Below are 18,147 nucleotides of genomic sequence, written 5' to 3' on the forward strand. Positions count from 1 at the left end.
GTACTCACAACCCCTATATTAATGTTATATATATATATATATATTGCTCTGTGATAAAAAAACAAATAGGTTTGCATAAATCGACGAAATAATCGGCGAAAACTGATAAAAAACGTAGAACTTGCTAACTCATAGCGGTCTACTAGTACATATTAGTTAAAAACCGTAATATATTTCGCTCCAAGCCAAATATAATACACAAAAGTTAATTACGCACGCCAGATTTCCCGTCGAAAAAAGCACGTGGTGACATCTCTTAAGTTTATTTCCAATCGACTGTAACAAGCAAAAAGAACCGTTTTCTATTCTTTTTTGAAAGAAAACCTCTTCGTATAGGGAGACGATTTTGGGACTTCTACCTCTTATAAGATTAGTACCCCTTTTCATTTGTTTAATTTCCCGTAATTCAATGTAAGGACCTATTCTCTGTTTACATTCTGTTAATAATCTTTCAATTTCTGCTTCAGCTCCGTTTTTGTCAATTTCTCAATACATCTCTTTAAAATTATTCAATTTTGGATAGGCATATATTTATTTGTTGCTTTACTATATATTATATATATATATATATATATATATATAGATATATATATAATATATATATATTTACTCAGCCCCTCAATCTCCCTAATATATAGACACGAACATTAGAAGTATAGTCGCAATTAGTTTAGAAGAAAACATTTGTAGCTACGGACAGGTATATATTTATAATTTACATTCTGTTAATAATCTTTCAATTTCTGTTTCAGCTTCGTTTTTGTCATTTTCTCACTATATCTCATAATTATTCAACTTTAGATAGGTGTATATTTATTTGTTGCTTTATTTATATATATATATATATTTTCTCTATTTTTTCTCAGCCTCTCAATCTTCCTAAATATATAGACGCGAACATTAGAAATATAGTCGTAATTAGTTCAGAAGAAAATTCTCGTAGAACTTTCGTAGCTGCAGATAGATATATATTTATTTGTTGCACAAATATATATTTATTTCTCTCTCTGTCTCTTCACTTCTCTCATAGTTGCGAATAGATAGATATTTATAATTAGCTTAGAAGAAAACTTCGTAGCGGCAGATAGATATATATTTATTTGTTGCATAACCTCCCCTCTTTCTTTTCTTTCTCTCTCTGTCTCTTCACTTCTCTCTATCACACCATCTTTCTTCTCTCAGCCGCTCAATCTTTTGCATCACTTCCCCTCTTTCATCTCTTTCTCTATCACACCATCTTTCTTCTCTCATCCTCTCAATCTTCCTAAATATATAGACTCTCTCTCACTTTCATCTTATCTTCTCTCAGCCGCTCAATCTTTTGCATAACCTCTTCTCTTTCATTTCTTTCTCTCTCTGTCTCTTCACTTCTCTCCCTCACGCCTCTTTCTCTGTCTCTTCACTTCTCCACTTCTCTCTGTCACACCATCTTTCCTCTCTCAGCCTCTCAATCTTTCTAAATATATAGACGCGAACTTTCTCCTCTCACTCTCTCTTACTCTCTTCTTATCTTCTCTCAGCTCTCAATCTCTCTAAATACATAGACACTTACTTTCTCTACTTCTTCTCTACCCTCTATCACACTGTTAAATTTTAAATATAATTAGATAGATATATAAATAAAATATCCAAAAAATGTCCAGAACCTGGAGGAGTATGGAATTGGCATTGTCTGAGAGCCTATTAATGTGCTGACGGAGATAACCCGAACAACATAATTACAGCTGCGCTGAAGAGCAATGGTTACACAAGGACGTTAGCACAGATAGAGCGAAAGAAGCAGGAGTTTATACGCTCCTATGCACTCATAAGATCCCATATCAGCACGCTTGATGCCATCTTTGACAACGAACAAAGCAAAGATGACAAGGATGGAGGTATGGGTGCTGATGAAAGATGTCAACCCCACTTGGTAGACACCCAGGACAACAAAGAAGATTCAAGTGAGAAACCTGCCCGGCAAGTAAACCCAAGTGCAAGTGCCCCTACCAGCATCAAAAGGCAAAAACCACGGAGATGAAAGAGACAAAAAAGAAGTAAAAAACTAAAAGAAAAACAAAAGCTGAAACACCCAAAGAAGGAAAAACAAAAGCTCAAACAAAACCAAAAGATGAAACAGCCAAGGATAGAAGCAAACCTGACTATCCATATACCAAAAAGGATCGAAAGAGACAGCACACACGAATGTGTAAATTCTACCTGAAAGGTGTCTGCTGGCATGGAGAGGAAGGTGCAGGCTGCCGTTTTGCACACCAAAGACCCTGCTACATAAACATGAAACAGGGCAGAAACCAGCTGCCAAAAGGAAAAGGAGAGGACCACGCACCACCTGCTCCAAAACGGAGGTACGCAGATGTAGTGCGTGTTACAAACCATCAACATGTTATTGAAAGGGCAGCTGCTGAACAAGAATCTTTTTGTGCATGGCACAAAAGATTGTACAGCAGCTAACCTGGCTCCATCAAACTCAGACTCACAGATGGGACTATCCACAATACACAAGACCGCCAAATAGACCCAAGGTGGACACCACTGGCAACAACACACACATCACCTACTGAACATCAGAGGACTGCTAACACTCAGAAACAGGACAAAAATCCCTTTCTTGAGAGACCTTGTTGCATGCAATCAAGCCTTATGCATAGCACTTACGGAAACACACCTGAAACCGGACATAGCAAATGCGGAAATACACATACCACAGTATGTTGTATTACGGACCGACAGAAAAGAAAGGAGTCATGTTGGAGTTGCTATGTACATCTGCGAGTACCTCACACCCCAGGTCCTTTTGTCATACTCAAATTCGGTGTGTGACACACTAATTGTACATATAAGGCAACTTGGTGTAGTTATATGTGCTACATATCGCCCTCCAGATGCTCCAAGCCATGTAGGCAAGTTTGAAGACTGCCTTACAAAAACAGAAGTTCTAGTCACATTAGAACAACACAAGTGTACTTCTTATGCACATGAAAGGTTGCATCATTAGTCATGTAAATACCCAGGTCTCGCACTGATTGTGCCTCTGGGATTGCACAAAAGATTACAACAAATATATTATACATTCTCAAGATAATTTCCAGAAGGAATTATTAAAAAGTTCAGTGGAATATTGGTATACACGCACAGAATATTATGAGTTCAAAAAGGTTTACATTATAATAGTAGGGAAGCTAAAACTGACCTGTGTATACCAATATTCCACTGAACTTTTTAATAATTCCTTCTGGAAATTATCTTGAGAATGTATAATATATTTGTTGTAATCTTTTGTGCCCAATATTTCAATGAACTTGTTAAACTTTTTTGTATTCTTAACATGCTCTTGTCGCCAAAGAATGTATATATATATATATATATCGATATATATAAATACATACATATATATATATGTGTGTGTTGATGAAGGAAATGATCTTTGATTCTAATCCAGAAACGTATGCGTCCATAATTGTCCGGAGACTGTTGGATTTCGTTATTTTTCTTCGTTTTTTTGCCATAAAATGAGTTACAAATACTGTTGTCTGTGGGACATATTTTTGTAGTAAAAGAAGTAACAGACTTCTGGCTGCTATTTCTAATACTTTCGGTATGTGGTCTAGCAACCTGTTGCAAAGACCCCCATTGTTATAAATATATATGTATATTTTTTTCTAGTTTTAGCTCAGAGCTGCGGCCAGGCACCGATATATGTATGTATATATATATATATATAACGGAAGCTTTATGAAAATAGACAAAAGACGAAGGCAGGTTTATATATATATAAATACATATATATATATACATATATACCACCCACATTATATGTATATATATATAAATCCATTATATAGATAATATATAGATATAAAATACATACATATATATATATATAGATATATATATATATATATATATATATATATATATGTATGATGTATGTATGTATGTGTGTGTGTGTGTGTGTGTGTGTATTTAATTTATCTCCAGCCAAATTTATGAAGGAAAAAGAATTGTTCTCTTTTCTTTTTTAAAAGAAAGCTTCTTCGTACAAGCACGAGGATTTGGATTTTACCTTTTGCGAATAAGTATCCTTTTCATTTGTTTATTTTCCTTTAATGTAAGGTAACATCTGAGTTACGAGTTACGACTCCATCTTTGTTTACATTCTGAGAATAATTTTCTTTCAATTTCTGTTTCAGCGTCCACTTCGCTTTCAATCTATCTTTCATTTTATCTCTATAAAACTAATATTTAAAAATTCTTTTCATTTGTTGATTTTCCTGTAATTTAAGTTAACATCTGAGTTACGACTGAGTTAGAAATATAATCGTAATTAGTTTAGAATTATATATTTGTTTCGTTTCCCCACTCTCTTCATATCTACCCTCTTCTTCTCCCCTCCCTAACATATTTTCCTCCACTTCCAGCTCCTCGCTCCCTTCCTTTATCTCTCTTTACGCCTACTCTTTCCCTCTGTCTTGTATATCTTACTCATTCTCTCATCTCTCTCCCTCCTTTTCATATCCTCCTCTTTTCTCATTTCTCTTTCCTTTCCATCTCACATCTACCTCTCCTCTCGTCACCTCACCCTCTCTCTCTCATATACTTCTCATTTGCCCATTCTTCTCACTCCGTCTCTCCCTCTCTCTCACATCTTTCATCCTTTCCTGTCTCTTCTTCACTCTGTCTCTCTTTCTCTTGCTATCCTCTCCCTCCCTCTGTCTCTCTTTCTCTTCCCCTCCTCTCCTTCACTCTGCCTCTCTTTATCTTCCCCCCTTCTTCTTCACTCTATCTCTCTTTCTATTCCCTTCCTTTCCCTCACGTTGTCTCTCTTTGTCTCTCCTTCCTCTACCTTCCTCTATCTCTTTAATATGCCACACCCCCTTGCTTTCCTCCTATCACCCTCTCGATTTCTTACATAGCACCTCTCTCTTTCCTTCATATCTCCCTCTCTCTTTCCCTATTTCCCCCTCTGTGTTTCTCCGTCTCTACCTCTCTCTATCTCTCATTACCTCTCTAGCCTCTACTCCCTCTCTGGGCTTCAAAAACGAAGATGGCACCAAAGTGAGAAAGAAAGAGTTAAATCTTCTGCTACGAGCATGGTGATCCGCCAAACAACATCATCACTGCCGCGCTAAAGAACAATGGCTTTTATAGAACCATTGACCAGATAGAGCGAAAGAAAAGTGAATTTATCCGGTCTTACATGCTTATAAGAACACACATCAACACCTTGGATAACATAATTGAAAATTATTGTGGCAAGGCTAATAAGGATGAAGAGGACGAAAAAGAGAAAGAACCCGGAAGTCTCTGTAATCCAGAGGTTCCTCAAGAAAATGGATCACCTACCCCGGTGAACGACCAGGCAGGGAATTATAGGGGAGCCAAGGGAGCAGAAACTTGAAGCCTCCCTGTACCAGTGGTCCTACAAAGAAATGAGAAATTAGAAAAACAGAAGAAAAAAGGAAGAACGGAAAACAAAAATAAAGAAGGAAAGGAAGGAAAACAACCAAAGCTGAAACCCCAACCCACCACACAAATAGCAGAGAACCCCATGGAGGATCCAATGCCACCCAGCACACTTCAGGAAAAAGAAATCTGGAAAGCACCCAAGAACCTGTAAATTCTACCTGCGGGGAGGACGGCAAAAATTGCCGGTTTGCCCACCCGACACCCTGCCAGAACTTCAGGGGACTCAAAGAGAAAAGCTTTAATGAGGGAAGACAGGAAATGTCTCCCAGGAAAACATTCAGAAAAGGAGTGTGCTCCTCAGATGTTCTGCGCAACGCAGCAGCTGAGCAAGAGTCTTTTTTGTGCATGGCGCAAAAGATTGTCCAGCAGCTAACCTGGTTACACCAAGCACAAAGAAGGAACCTTTCCCACCACTATGCAAGACCACCACAGTCAACAGACACGGGATGGCCTCCCCTAACGCCTGCACAGCCGTCACCCCAATACTTTTACTAAATATTGGGGGCCTGTTGCATCAAAATAAAAACAAAATTTCTTTCCTGAGAGATCTTACTGCATGCAATCAAGCCCTATGTATAGCACTCGTGGAAACTCACCTCAGCCCTGATATAGAGGACGCAGAAGTACACGTACCAAACTATGCCTTACTGCGAACAGACAGAAGGGAAAGGAGCCATGGTGGAGTTGCTGTATACATCCGGGATGACCTCACACCTCAGGTCTTACTATCATGCTCAAATTCGGTATGTGACACTTTAATTGTATACATAAGACAACATAATATAGTCATATGCAATACATATTGCCCACCGGATGCTCCAAATCACATAGGCAAGCTTGAAGATTGCCTCACAAGAATTAAAGAAATCCTCATGAATCTGGAACACCACGTGACCATATTTCTTATGTGCGATTTCAACTTCCCCAACGTCAAATGGCCCGAAGGTCTCATACTCTCAGGAATGAATCATTGCAAGCAAGTACAGGTGGGGTCCCTGCTCAACCTCACCAATGCCTTATTCATGGAGCAAGTTGTACTCAAACCAACTAGGGCGAATAACATTCTGGATCTCTGCTTCATGAACAATATGTACATCATTCATGATGTGAAAGTGACACCGAAATTAGTCTCGGATCACAACATAATAAAGCTGTCTATGTTTGGGCCGAAAGTAACCAGAGACATACAGCCTAAAGGAAGCAACCGAAATCTCTCCAATCTGAACTTCCACAAAGCAGGTTGGAAATCGATCCAAAAAGAGACCCTCAGAGAGGACTGGCCGAAATGTCTCTCCACACCAGACATTGACATGAAACTAGAATGTTTCATGTCTTCTGTGCAAGCCGTATGCCAGAAATATGTCCCAGAGCACAAGGCCAAAACAAATAGGAGCTAGATTTGAAGAGATAGGAAGATCCTCATGAGGCGACGGACGAAGGTTGCAAATCGACTCAACCAACATCCCAAAAGTAGTGAAACGTCCCGCCTAAAAACAACACTGATGGAGATCGAAAAAAGGCTGCAACAATCCTATGTGAGGGAGAAAGCAGACAAAGAAGCCTGGGTTATAAAAAAAACATTAAATCAAACCCAAAGGCCTTCTTTCATTACGCAAAAGAAACAGCCTCAGTACACTACAAGATAGGACCCCTCCTCCAAAAGGATGGCTCCCTCACAGACAGTCCAACTAAAATCAGTGAGATACTGAATGACCAGTTCAAAAGTGTCTTTACCACCCCGTTGAACACACAGACAGTGAACGAACCAGTGGACTTCTTTGTCGCCTCACATATAACAGCGAGGCAGTAGTTACAATAGAATACATTGACAATAGCGAAGAGAAAGAAAATGTACTACTAGCCATAGATGAAGTGGACACAAACTCAAATGCTGGGCCTGATGGTTTCCCAGCAATCCTCCTCAAAGCGTGTAAGCATGCCCTGGCAAAACCCCTCAAGATTCTCTTCCAGAGCTTTCTTACAAATGGCAAACTGCCAAGCAAGCTGAAGGAGGGAATAATATGGCCAATACATAAAGGGGGAAGTAGGGCAGATGCAAAAAACTATAGGCCTATCTCTCTGACTTCACACATCAGCAAAGTCATGGAACGGATAGTCAGAAAGAAAACTAATCGCATTCCTTGAGGAAAATACTTGCTGAGTGATACCCAGCATGGTTTCGACCAAGTAGGAGCTGCCTGACCCAGCTCTTACAACATTATGACTGGGTGTTGAGGCAGTTACTCAACAAATCAAATGTGGACGTAATCTACCTTGATTTTGCAAAAGCTTTTGACAAGGTGGATCATGGTATTATATGCCACAAACTGCGTGACCTCGGCATAGCTGGAAAACTTGGAGTGTGGTTACATGACTTCCTGAAAGATAGGAGTCAAGCAGTAGTGGTTAATGGAGCCATCTCTATGACCACACAAATAGTGAGCGGTGTTCCACAGAGCACTGTCTTGGGACCACTGCTTTTTATAGTGGCCCTCTCAGATATGCCCTAAAATGCCCGGATAGCCACTCTGGCAAGCTATGCAGACGATACGAAAGTCTTGCAGAAAATACAGAACCCCAGCGATGTTGCACACCTGCAGCAGGAGTTGGACTCAATCTACAGATAGGCTGAGGATAATAGTATGCAGTTTAATGCTGAAAATTTCCAGGCCCTGCGCTACCAGCATCCAAAACTGAATATTAAACTTACAGGGTACACCGGTCCACAGGGAATTTCAATCCCAGAGCCTAAATCTGTGAGGGACCTGGGTATCGACATGAGTGATGATACCTCTTTCCAAGTGCACATTACCAGGATGGCGACAAAGTGCAGACAACTGACTGGATGGATCCTAAGAACATTCAGAACCAGAGATAAGGAAACCATGATGGTCCTCTGGTGGACATTCGTCCTCAGCTGCCTGGATTACACTGCTCACAGCTAGGGTCACCCACCAGTGTGAAATTAACAGCGGACCTTGAAGCAATTCAGAGAAGATTCACAAAGAAGATCGTCTCTTTGCAACAGCTCAGCTACTGGGAAAGGTTGAAATAGCTAAGACTCTACTCCCTGGAGAGAATATGGGAGAGGTATGCAGTAATGAGAAGAGAATGTTCGTGTCTATATATTTAGGAAGATTGAGAGACCGAGTGAGGAAAGATGGTGTGACAGAGAGAAGTGAAGAGACAGAGAGAGAAAGAGATGCAAGAGAGGAGGTTATGCAAAATATTGAGCGGCTGAGAGAAGATAAGAAGAAAGTGAGAGGAGAATGTTCACGTCTATATATTTAGGAATATTGAGAGGCTGAGAGAAGGAAGATGGTGTGATATAGAGAAGTGAGGAGACAGAGAGAGAAAGAAAAGAAAGAGATGAAGTTATGCAAAAGATTCTACTTAGTAGATAGTAGAATATATAAATAAAGTAACAAATAAATATATATATATATCTGCAACTACGAAAGTTCTCTTCTAAACTAATTATAAATATCTATCTATCTTTAACTACGAAAATTTTCTTCTCAACTAATTACGACTATATTTCTAATGTTCGCGTCTATATATTTAGGAAGATTGAGAGGCTGAGAGGAGAAAGATGGTGTGACAGAGAGAGGCGAAGAGACAGAGAGAGAGAGAAGTAATGAAAGAGAAGAAGTTATGCAAAAGATTCTACTTGGATAGTACAATATATAAATAAAGTAACAAATAAGTAAAATATATATATATATATAATAAAAACTTACTTGGAGAAATAAGAAAGTGACGCGAGGCGTTCACTCATATAATAACAGTTTAAAAAATAAAACATATGCATACATACATATATGTACATACCTACATCTATATATATATATATACATGCATATATATATATATATATATATATATATATATATATATATATATATATATATATATATATATTGATAAATAAAATAAAACATATGCATATATATAAACATATATGTACGTACCTACCTCTACATGTACATATACACGCATATATGAGTACAGGACACCAAAAAGACGTCGAACACAATGAGAAACGAAAACATAGACACAAACCAAAGGAACTGGACATTTTTTAAACAACAAAAAAATAGAGTACAGGACAATTAACACAAAGAAAAAACCCCTTCTTCAGTCGCTATGGTTTCATCTACTCTACGTTTCGAAGGTGAAAGCGAGACGTATCTTCGACAAGAAACTTTCCTTCCTGCGAAAAGCAAATCAATTAAAATTCTGAGATCTTTTCGCAGAGGGGTAAAAAATGGTAACAAAAACAGGACAGTAACGACAGTACAAATTATAAACAGTAAAAGACAGGACAAGGAAAAACAAGATAAGAAGGGCTGTTAACGCCGAACGAGAAAAAGTATTGCAAACGCTGACTTTTGTGAACGACGAACGGAGCAAAAAGAATTGCCGTCCACACCTCGAGAGGATAAAGGCTAGAAAGACAGTAGCGGAAGTCTCGTTGCGGGTCAGCGACGGGAGGGGGAAGGAGGAGCAAGAGAAAGGGAGAGAAGAAGGGGAATGGTTGTGAGGAAACCATGAAGAATAAAGAGGGAGAGAGAGAGAGAGTGAAGAATGAGAGAGAGGAAGAGACAAGTTAAGTAGAGGAAAAGGAAATCAAAGAATGAAGGATGAGAAAGGGATGGGACAGAAAGGTTAAGAGTGCGCATCAAAGTTAATATCAAGAACAAAACTTAATATAAAGAACAATCTTACATGCGAAACAAAGGCCTTTTCGTTTTGTTTTTCTCGTTTGTTTTCTTGTCTTTTTATTTCTCGTTTTGTATTTTCTTGTACGTGTATCTTTATCTTGTATTTTATTTTGCATTTGTATCGTTTTTACGTCCTGTTTTTGTCACATGTTTTTCTTGTCTGTTTTTGCTCCTATGCGAGGCAATTTTATTTTAATTCTCTCGCAATGAAGGACTAGTTGACGAGTCGTGTCCTGTTTTATCCTTCGAAACACGCTTCAGTTAGCTAGAGACAGCTGATGAACTGGGGATTTTTCCTGTGTGGTTTGTCCTGTACCTTGTTTTTCTGTTGTAAAAAATAATGTTTTTCCCGTTTCCGTTTCGTCTCTGTTTTTTTGTTGTAAAAATATGGCTTGTCTGTTTTCGTTTTTCGTTGAGTTCTACGTCTAGTTGCAGTGTCCTGTACTCACGTATATATATCTATATATGCATGTATATATACATGTAGATGTAGGTACGTACATATATGTTTGTATGCATGTATATATATTATTTATTACATATAATATATATATATATATATATATATATATACGTTTGTATGCCTCTTCATCCATCGAACATCGCTTGACAACTGGTGCTGCTGTTTTCACGTCCCCGTAACTGAGCGGTTCGGCAAAACAGACCGATACATTAAGTATTAGGCCTATAAAGAATAGGTCCTGGGTGCTATTTGCTCGATTGAAGGCGGTGCTCCAGCATGGCCGCAGTCAAATAACTGAAAGTAGCAAAAGCGAGTGAAAGGGTAATTAGCGAAAGCAGTGTATATTCTGTTGACAAATTTAAGGGAGATAACTAAAAATTATCTCATAGAGTTACGTCCCTTGAATACTATAATAAAGACGTAATACATACACTGTTAAACTTTTACTTCTTTCATTCTTTTGACTGCCCATGCTTGAGCACCAGCTTTTATCGAGCAAATCGCCCCCAGGGCATATTCTTTGTAAGTCTACTATTTATTCTATCGGTCTCCTTTGCCGAACCGCTAAGTTACGGTGACGTAAACACACCAGCGTCGGTTGTCAAGCGATGTTGGGGACACAAACACAGACAGAAACATACACTTACACATAAATACATATATATATTATATGTGTGTGTATGTGTATATATATATTCATATATACGACGGGCTTCTTTATGTTTCCATGTACATAATCCACTCACAAAGCTTTGGTCTGTCCGATGCTATAGTAGAAGACTTGCCCATGGTGCCACGGAGTGGGACTGAACCAGAAACCATGTGGTTGGTAAGCAAGATACTTACCAGACAGCCACTCCTACGCCTATATATTTACATATACATATATACGACAGTAAGCAAGCTACGCCTCATACAGACACTCCTGTTTGTTACTCTGACAACAAGTTGAAGGTGAGCTCTGATTGGTAGTATGCAAATGAGTTCATTAATGGGCTCCGGAACTCTCGCTGGAGAAAAAAACTTTCGCGGTTGGGTCACATGAGACGATCCGACCACCTTGGGTGTGGGTGGACTGTGCTCACACACGCACAAACACCCACACGTCCGCACTTACACACATAGATACATATAAAGACGCACACTGGTAGCTATTTATGCTTTAAATATGTTTACTTTAATACCGTGACATTCTGAAGTAATTGTATGAGTGTGTGGGTCAGCTGATATGTGTGTGTGTGTGTGTGCTTTCATTTCTGTGTCTGTTTGCGCGCGCTCATGTGTGAGAGTTTCCAGTTCATTGCTTGTACTTGTGTGCGTGTGTGAATGTGTAATTGTGTTTCCATTTCTGTGTGTGTGTGAGAGCATGTGTGTTTTTGTGCGTGTGTGTGTTTGAGAGTATTTTCATTTCAGTGTTTGTGTGTGTGTGACTCTTATTATTTCCATGGGAGCGTGTGTGTGAGCGACTGTGTATTTTTATTTGTTTGTGTGTATGCGACAATTGCTGCTACAACACACATTTCCATATCACTAACTACTAAATCAAACGAAGTTCGATTTATTGCACCTTTAGCGACTTCAGATATTGCTCATATTTTTCTCATATGGCGACAATGTATTAATTTCAAAAGTTGATAAAACAAAATCTCATACTGGGGTGAAGAAAGGTGCTGACATTCTAACTGGGGGTGGTAAACAACCAATACCCACCTTATTTCTCTGGTGTGGAATATTTATGACTATACCAGTTGACTTGTTACAGGCTTCGGTTATGGCTTCACTTTTATGGATTTGGGAAAGTCCACAGAAGTTACTGGATTTACAGTCAAATCTACTCAAGTAATTTCTCTTCTTTTTTGTTAAATCCTGTTGGAACTAGTGGATACTTACCACAAACACACGCACGCACACACACACACACCACACACACACACACACACACACACACACACACACTAACACACACACATGGATATATATATACATATATATATATATATATATATATATATATGATGGCTGCCCCATCGTTATCGAGTATGGCCATTGCACGAAGCTTAACTGTTCTTGGTGCTGTGACCGAATGTGACTTTTATTTGCTTTTTAAGGCTACAGCCAGCTATTCAGTTGAGACTCACAGCACTATCAACAATCATGAACAATATTGCTATCGTGCAATGCTTGTGCAAGAAGATTTTTTTAAAGTGAGGAAAGGCTGTGCCCCGAATCAATCCCACTCACTAAGCAACAGCAGCCATAATCCGAAAAGAAGAACAAGTTAACATCATCGGAAACTACCAAGCCGCAGGTTTTATTTCGGATTTATCCCAGTTACCTGAGTTACCTTCTCCTAGAAGGATGCCCTAACAAAGGCTAGGAGTCCTTCACTCCTAATGGTTTAACCACGCGATCGGGTATTCAGTCCGATTATTTCTGTCCCCGCGCATGGTACAGCATTAAGCCTTAAAAAAATACACATTTATTGGATAGCCGTTGATTCTCAAGAGCTCCTCTGCCCTTTGGCAGGTTTTGTTTTTCATCCCGCAGGGTGTCCAATAAACACCCTCCTCACCATGCAACAGGTTGTACTGGGTTACATGTTACCAGTAGCACACGAAAGTGACCTGACATAAACAAATATATATACAAATATACATACAAACATATATATAAACAAATATATATATACAAATATATATACAAACATATATATATACAAACATATATATATATACAAATATATATATACAAATATATATACAAACATATATATACAAACATATACATACAAACATATATATACAAACATATACATACAAACATATCTATACAAACATATACATACAAACATATATATACAAATAAATATATACAAATATATATAGAAACATATACATACAAAAATATATATACAAATATATATACAAACATATATATGCATATATATACAAACATAAACATATATATACAAATATATACAAATATATATACAAACATATACATGCGAACACATATATACAAATATATATACAAACATATATACAAACAAATATATACAAATATATATATACAAACATATATATACAAACATATATAAACTAATATATATACAAACATATACATACAAATACATATACAAACATGTATATAAAGATATTTACAAATATATGCATACAAACATATATATACAAACATATACATTCAAACATATATATACAAACATACATATACAAACATATATACAAACATATATGTAAATATATATACAAGCACACACATACAAATTATATACAAATATATATACAAACATAAAAATATATATACAAATATATATATACAAATACATATACAAATATATATATATATATATATATATATATATATATATATATATTATATATATATATTATATATATATATATATATATTACACACAAACATATATACAAACATATATCCAAACATGTATATACAAACATATATATATATACAAACATATACATACAAACATATACATACAAACATATATATACAAACATATATATACAAACATATATGTATATACAAATATAAATATAAACATATACATACAAACATATAAAAACATATACATACAAACATATATACAAGTATATATACAAACATACATGTACAAATATATATACAAACATATATATACAAATATATATACAAACATATATAAAACATATATATAAAATACACTTACAAACATATATAGAAATACATATAGAAATATATATACAAACATATATATATATAAATATATATGCAAACATATATACAAACATATACATATACAAATATATATACAAACATATATATACAAACATACATATACAAATATATACAAACATATACATACAAACATATATACAAACATATATAGAAACATATATCAAACATGTATATACAAACATGTATATACAAACATATATATACAAACATATATATACAAACATATATATACAAACATATATACAAACATATATACAAACATATATCCAAACATGTATATACAAACATTTATATACAAACATATATATACAAACATATATATACAAACATATATATACAAACATATATATATAAACATATATACAAACATATATATACAAACATACATATACAAATATATATACAAACATATATATACATACAAATATATATACAAACATATATATATACAAACATATATATATACAAACATACATACAAACATAGATATACAAATATATATACAAACATATATACAAACATATATATACAAACACATATATACAAATATATATACAAACATATATATACAAATATATATACAAACATATATATATACAAACATATACATACAAATATATACAAACATACATATACAAATATATATATACAAACATACATATACAAATATATATACAAACATATATACATATATATACAAATATATACACAAATATATATATACAAACATATATACAAACATATATATATATATATATATACAAGCATACATATACAAACATATATATACAAACATATGCATACAAACATATATATATATACAAATATATATACAAACATACATATATACAAATATATATACAATGCATGGGATAAGGCCTAAACAAACACATTATCGATTATTGAACTGAATTTCGGAACAGAAATAGCGCAGTTCAATTTTCATTCGCCTAAACTTTAAGTGACCCATTTTTTGTGGTTCTACGATTTGTTGGCTAGAAGATGTGCCGGGAAGTTAAACACACAGACTCACACACAGATACACACACATACACACAAGTTGAGTTTTATATATATATAGATATACATATGAGACTTCAATCTGCCCAACGTCAGATGGCCCGAGGGCCTTTCTCTCCCAGGAATGACACGATGCGAACGAGGACAGGCGAGATCCCCCCTGAACCTCATCAACACTCCGTACATGGAGCAAATAGTAACCCAACCAACCAGGGCATGTAACACACTGGATACCCGCCTCACAAACAATATGGACCCCATCCATAATGTGAAAGCGACACCGACGCCACTCTCGGACCACAACATGGCAGAGCTGACCATGCACGGGCCAAAGGAAAGCATGGACATACAGCCTACAAGAAACTAATCAGAATCCTTCCAGCTTGAACCGCCACAAAGCAAACTAGAAACTAGAAATTGTGAAAGAGATCCTGAAGCAAAACTGTCCCCACCAGACATCGACATGAAACTCCAACAATTCATGTCCGTAATGCAAGCCATATGCCACAAATATGTCCCAGAGAGAAAGGCCACTATACACAAGAACAAAATCCCAGCTGCGGAGGTGACGGGGCGGCGGACCTTCTCGGATTAGACTTTCATTGGAACGGCTTGTTGCCAGGCATTCCGATAGGCAGTGACGTCTATAAAGCAAAGCAGGGTCTAGAGACAAAAAAAGGATCAACGAATAAAATTGTAATTGCTAGTGGAAGGAGGATTCTCGAATTCGCGAACATTACAGTTTACACTGACATACAGTAGACACAGTTCTGTTTCTTTAATCACCATTTCTTTACTTCAGAATCAAAAACGAGGTCGAAAACAACATTTGAACCACACATACATAAAAGGAGATTTCAGCAATATCTTCTCCTTATGTGACATTGGATATTATCATGTAACCACTAGTCATATTCATAATGTAAACATATCTTCAGTAAATGTGTAACAGGAAATCACTATGTCCTGTGGTTCACAGTAGAATAACTACATGTTGCCTTCCTTGCTTTCATTTCTCCTATTGTAGTAGGGAATGAAGCATGATTGAATATTTGTTACTAATATAATAAGATGTCTTCTACTTCACGAAACGAAAAAGACTTATTAGGAAAGATAAGACTAAAGTACAGAGATGGAGGCGACAAGGTGAATAACGAGTAGCAGATATAAGACAAACAAGGTGGACATATGTCGAAGTAAATGTGTACGAAACAGAAAGAAGACAAAAAGAGAACTAACTCTATAGCCCTAACCCTAAACCAAACACACATACAAACACATAGATATACACGCACTACACACGAGCGCACATATACAGCGCCTAACATACAGACGTACACGCATACACACACACATGCAGATAAATACATACTTACAAACTTACATACATACATACATACATACATACATACATACATACATACATACAAACATAAATACATACATACATATATATATGGAGAGAGATAGAGAGATTCACACACATAAGTGTTTGTGTGTGTTTAAAGAAAGATATATGAGTTAGTTGTATTTGGTCAGACTATATATTCCAAGTTCAATTTCCTTCTGAGTCGACTTCACTTCCATACCTTTCGGTCCATACATTATACCTGCCAAATTTAAGACACATTTACAATATTTCAAGGCAAAAGTCTCACTTAAAAATTCAAAAATATAAATCCCATTGTAAGGGAAGGAACACTAACAACTAGCATTAGGGAAAGTAGCAAACACTTCAAATTGCCTCCCTTACGCAACAAGAAACGCAACTCTTGCCTGGCAATTGTTTAAATATACTCTCCCTTTGAAAATAATGGCCATAATTATAAACTACTCTATACCCAATTTTTGTGGAGCCGTACTCCATCGCAAGGATTAAAAGGGTATTAATTGGGTTAAGAATCTACCCTTCTCTGATGGATATATTGAATCGTTTCCTTTCTACACAACAGAACTTAATAGTATAGGTTGTTTTCCCTTTCTCCAATCGATGTCAATACGAAGATGATAACCTCGGTTCAAGATGATTCCATCGGGATGACTATATTCACACACCTTTCCCCAATTCTGGAGAAGTGGGGAGGAAAAACATGAGGGTGGAACACACTTCCTTGGAAAGAAAAACTTTGTCAATCGTCGTGCACTTTGCAGATGATGGAGTAGTCCCTGATATGCGTAGGGTCAGAGCACTGATGATATCTATGGACCTGTTGTGAGCGGCACTCATTTTCATGTTGACCAATTTACGTTGACGCTGGTCCTGGCACTGTTTCGATAGACTTGGTTCAGCCAGGCGCGACTGGTATCCAGTGTCTGCCATAGCGTTGTGACGAATAACTTGAGTCGGCCGTGAAAGGGGAGTGGCGAAACCTGATGCCTTCCTGGCAAGTGTGTAGTCTTAAACGAAGGCAGTGACGAAAGAATGGGGGCGGAAGAACCTTTTCCTCAGGAATCGCACGGTTCATTATATACATAGTGATCAAGAATTAATGCTTGGGTAGAGGATTCGTTAGGGAGGTCGACCAGAAGCCATAGGCTGTTGAATATTGCAGAAGTGTGGTCTTCCGTGTCGGCTGCAATGATTTGAAACCTGCCGTTGAAACGGAGTTATCGGCGGAAGACACTCTCATGATTATACAGGATGACACACCTAGCGTATTTCTGTTTTCTACAGTGACTGTAGGGGTTTGCAGTGAGTGTATCACGGAGTTTGTCAGG

The sequence above is a fragment of the Octopus sinensis genome, linkage group LG14, assembly GCF_006345805.1.
Source record: "Octopus sinensis linkage group LG14, ASM634580v1, whole genome shotgun sequence".
In the NCBI taxonomy this organism is placed as follows: domain Eukaryota; kingdom Metazoa; phylum Mollusca; class Cephalopoda; order Octopoda; family Octopodidae; genus Octopus; species Octopus sinensis.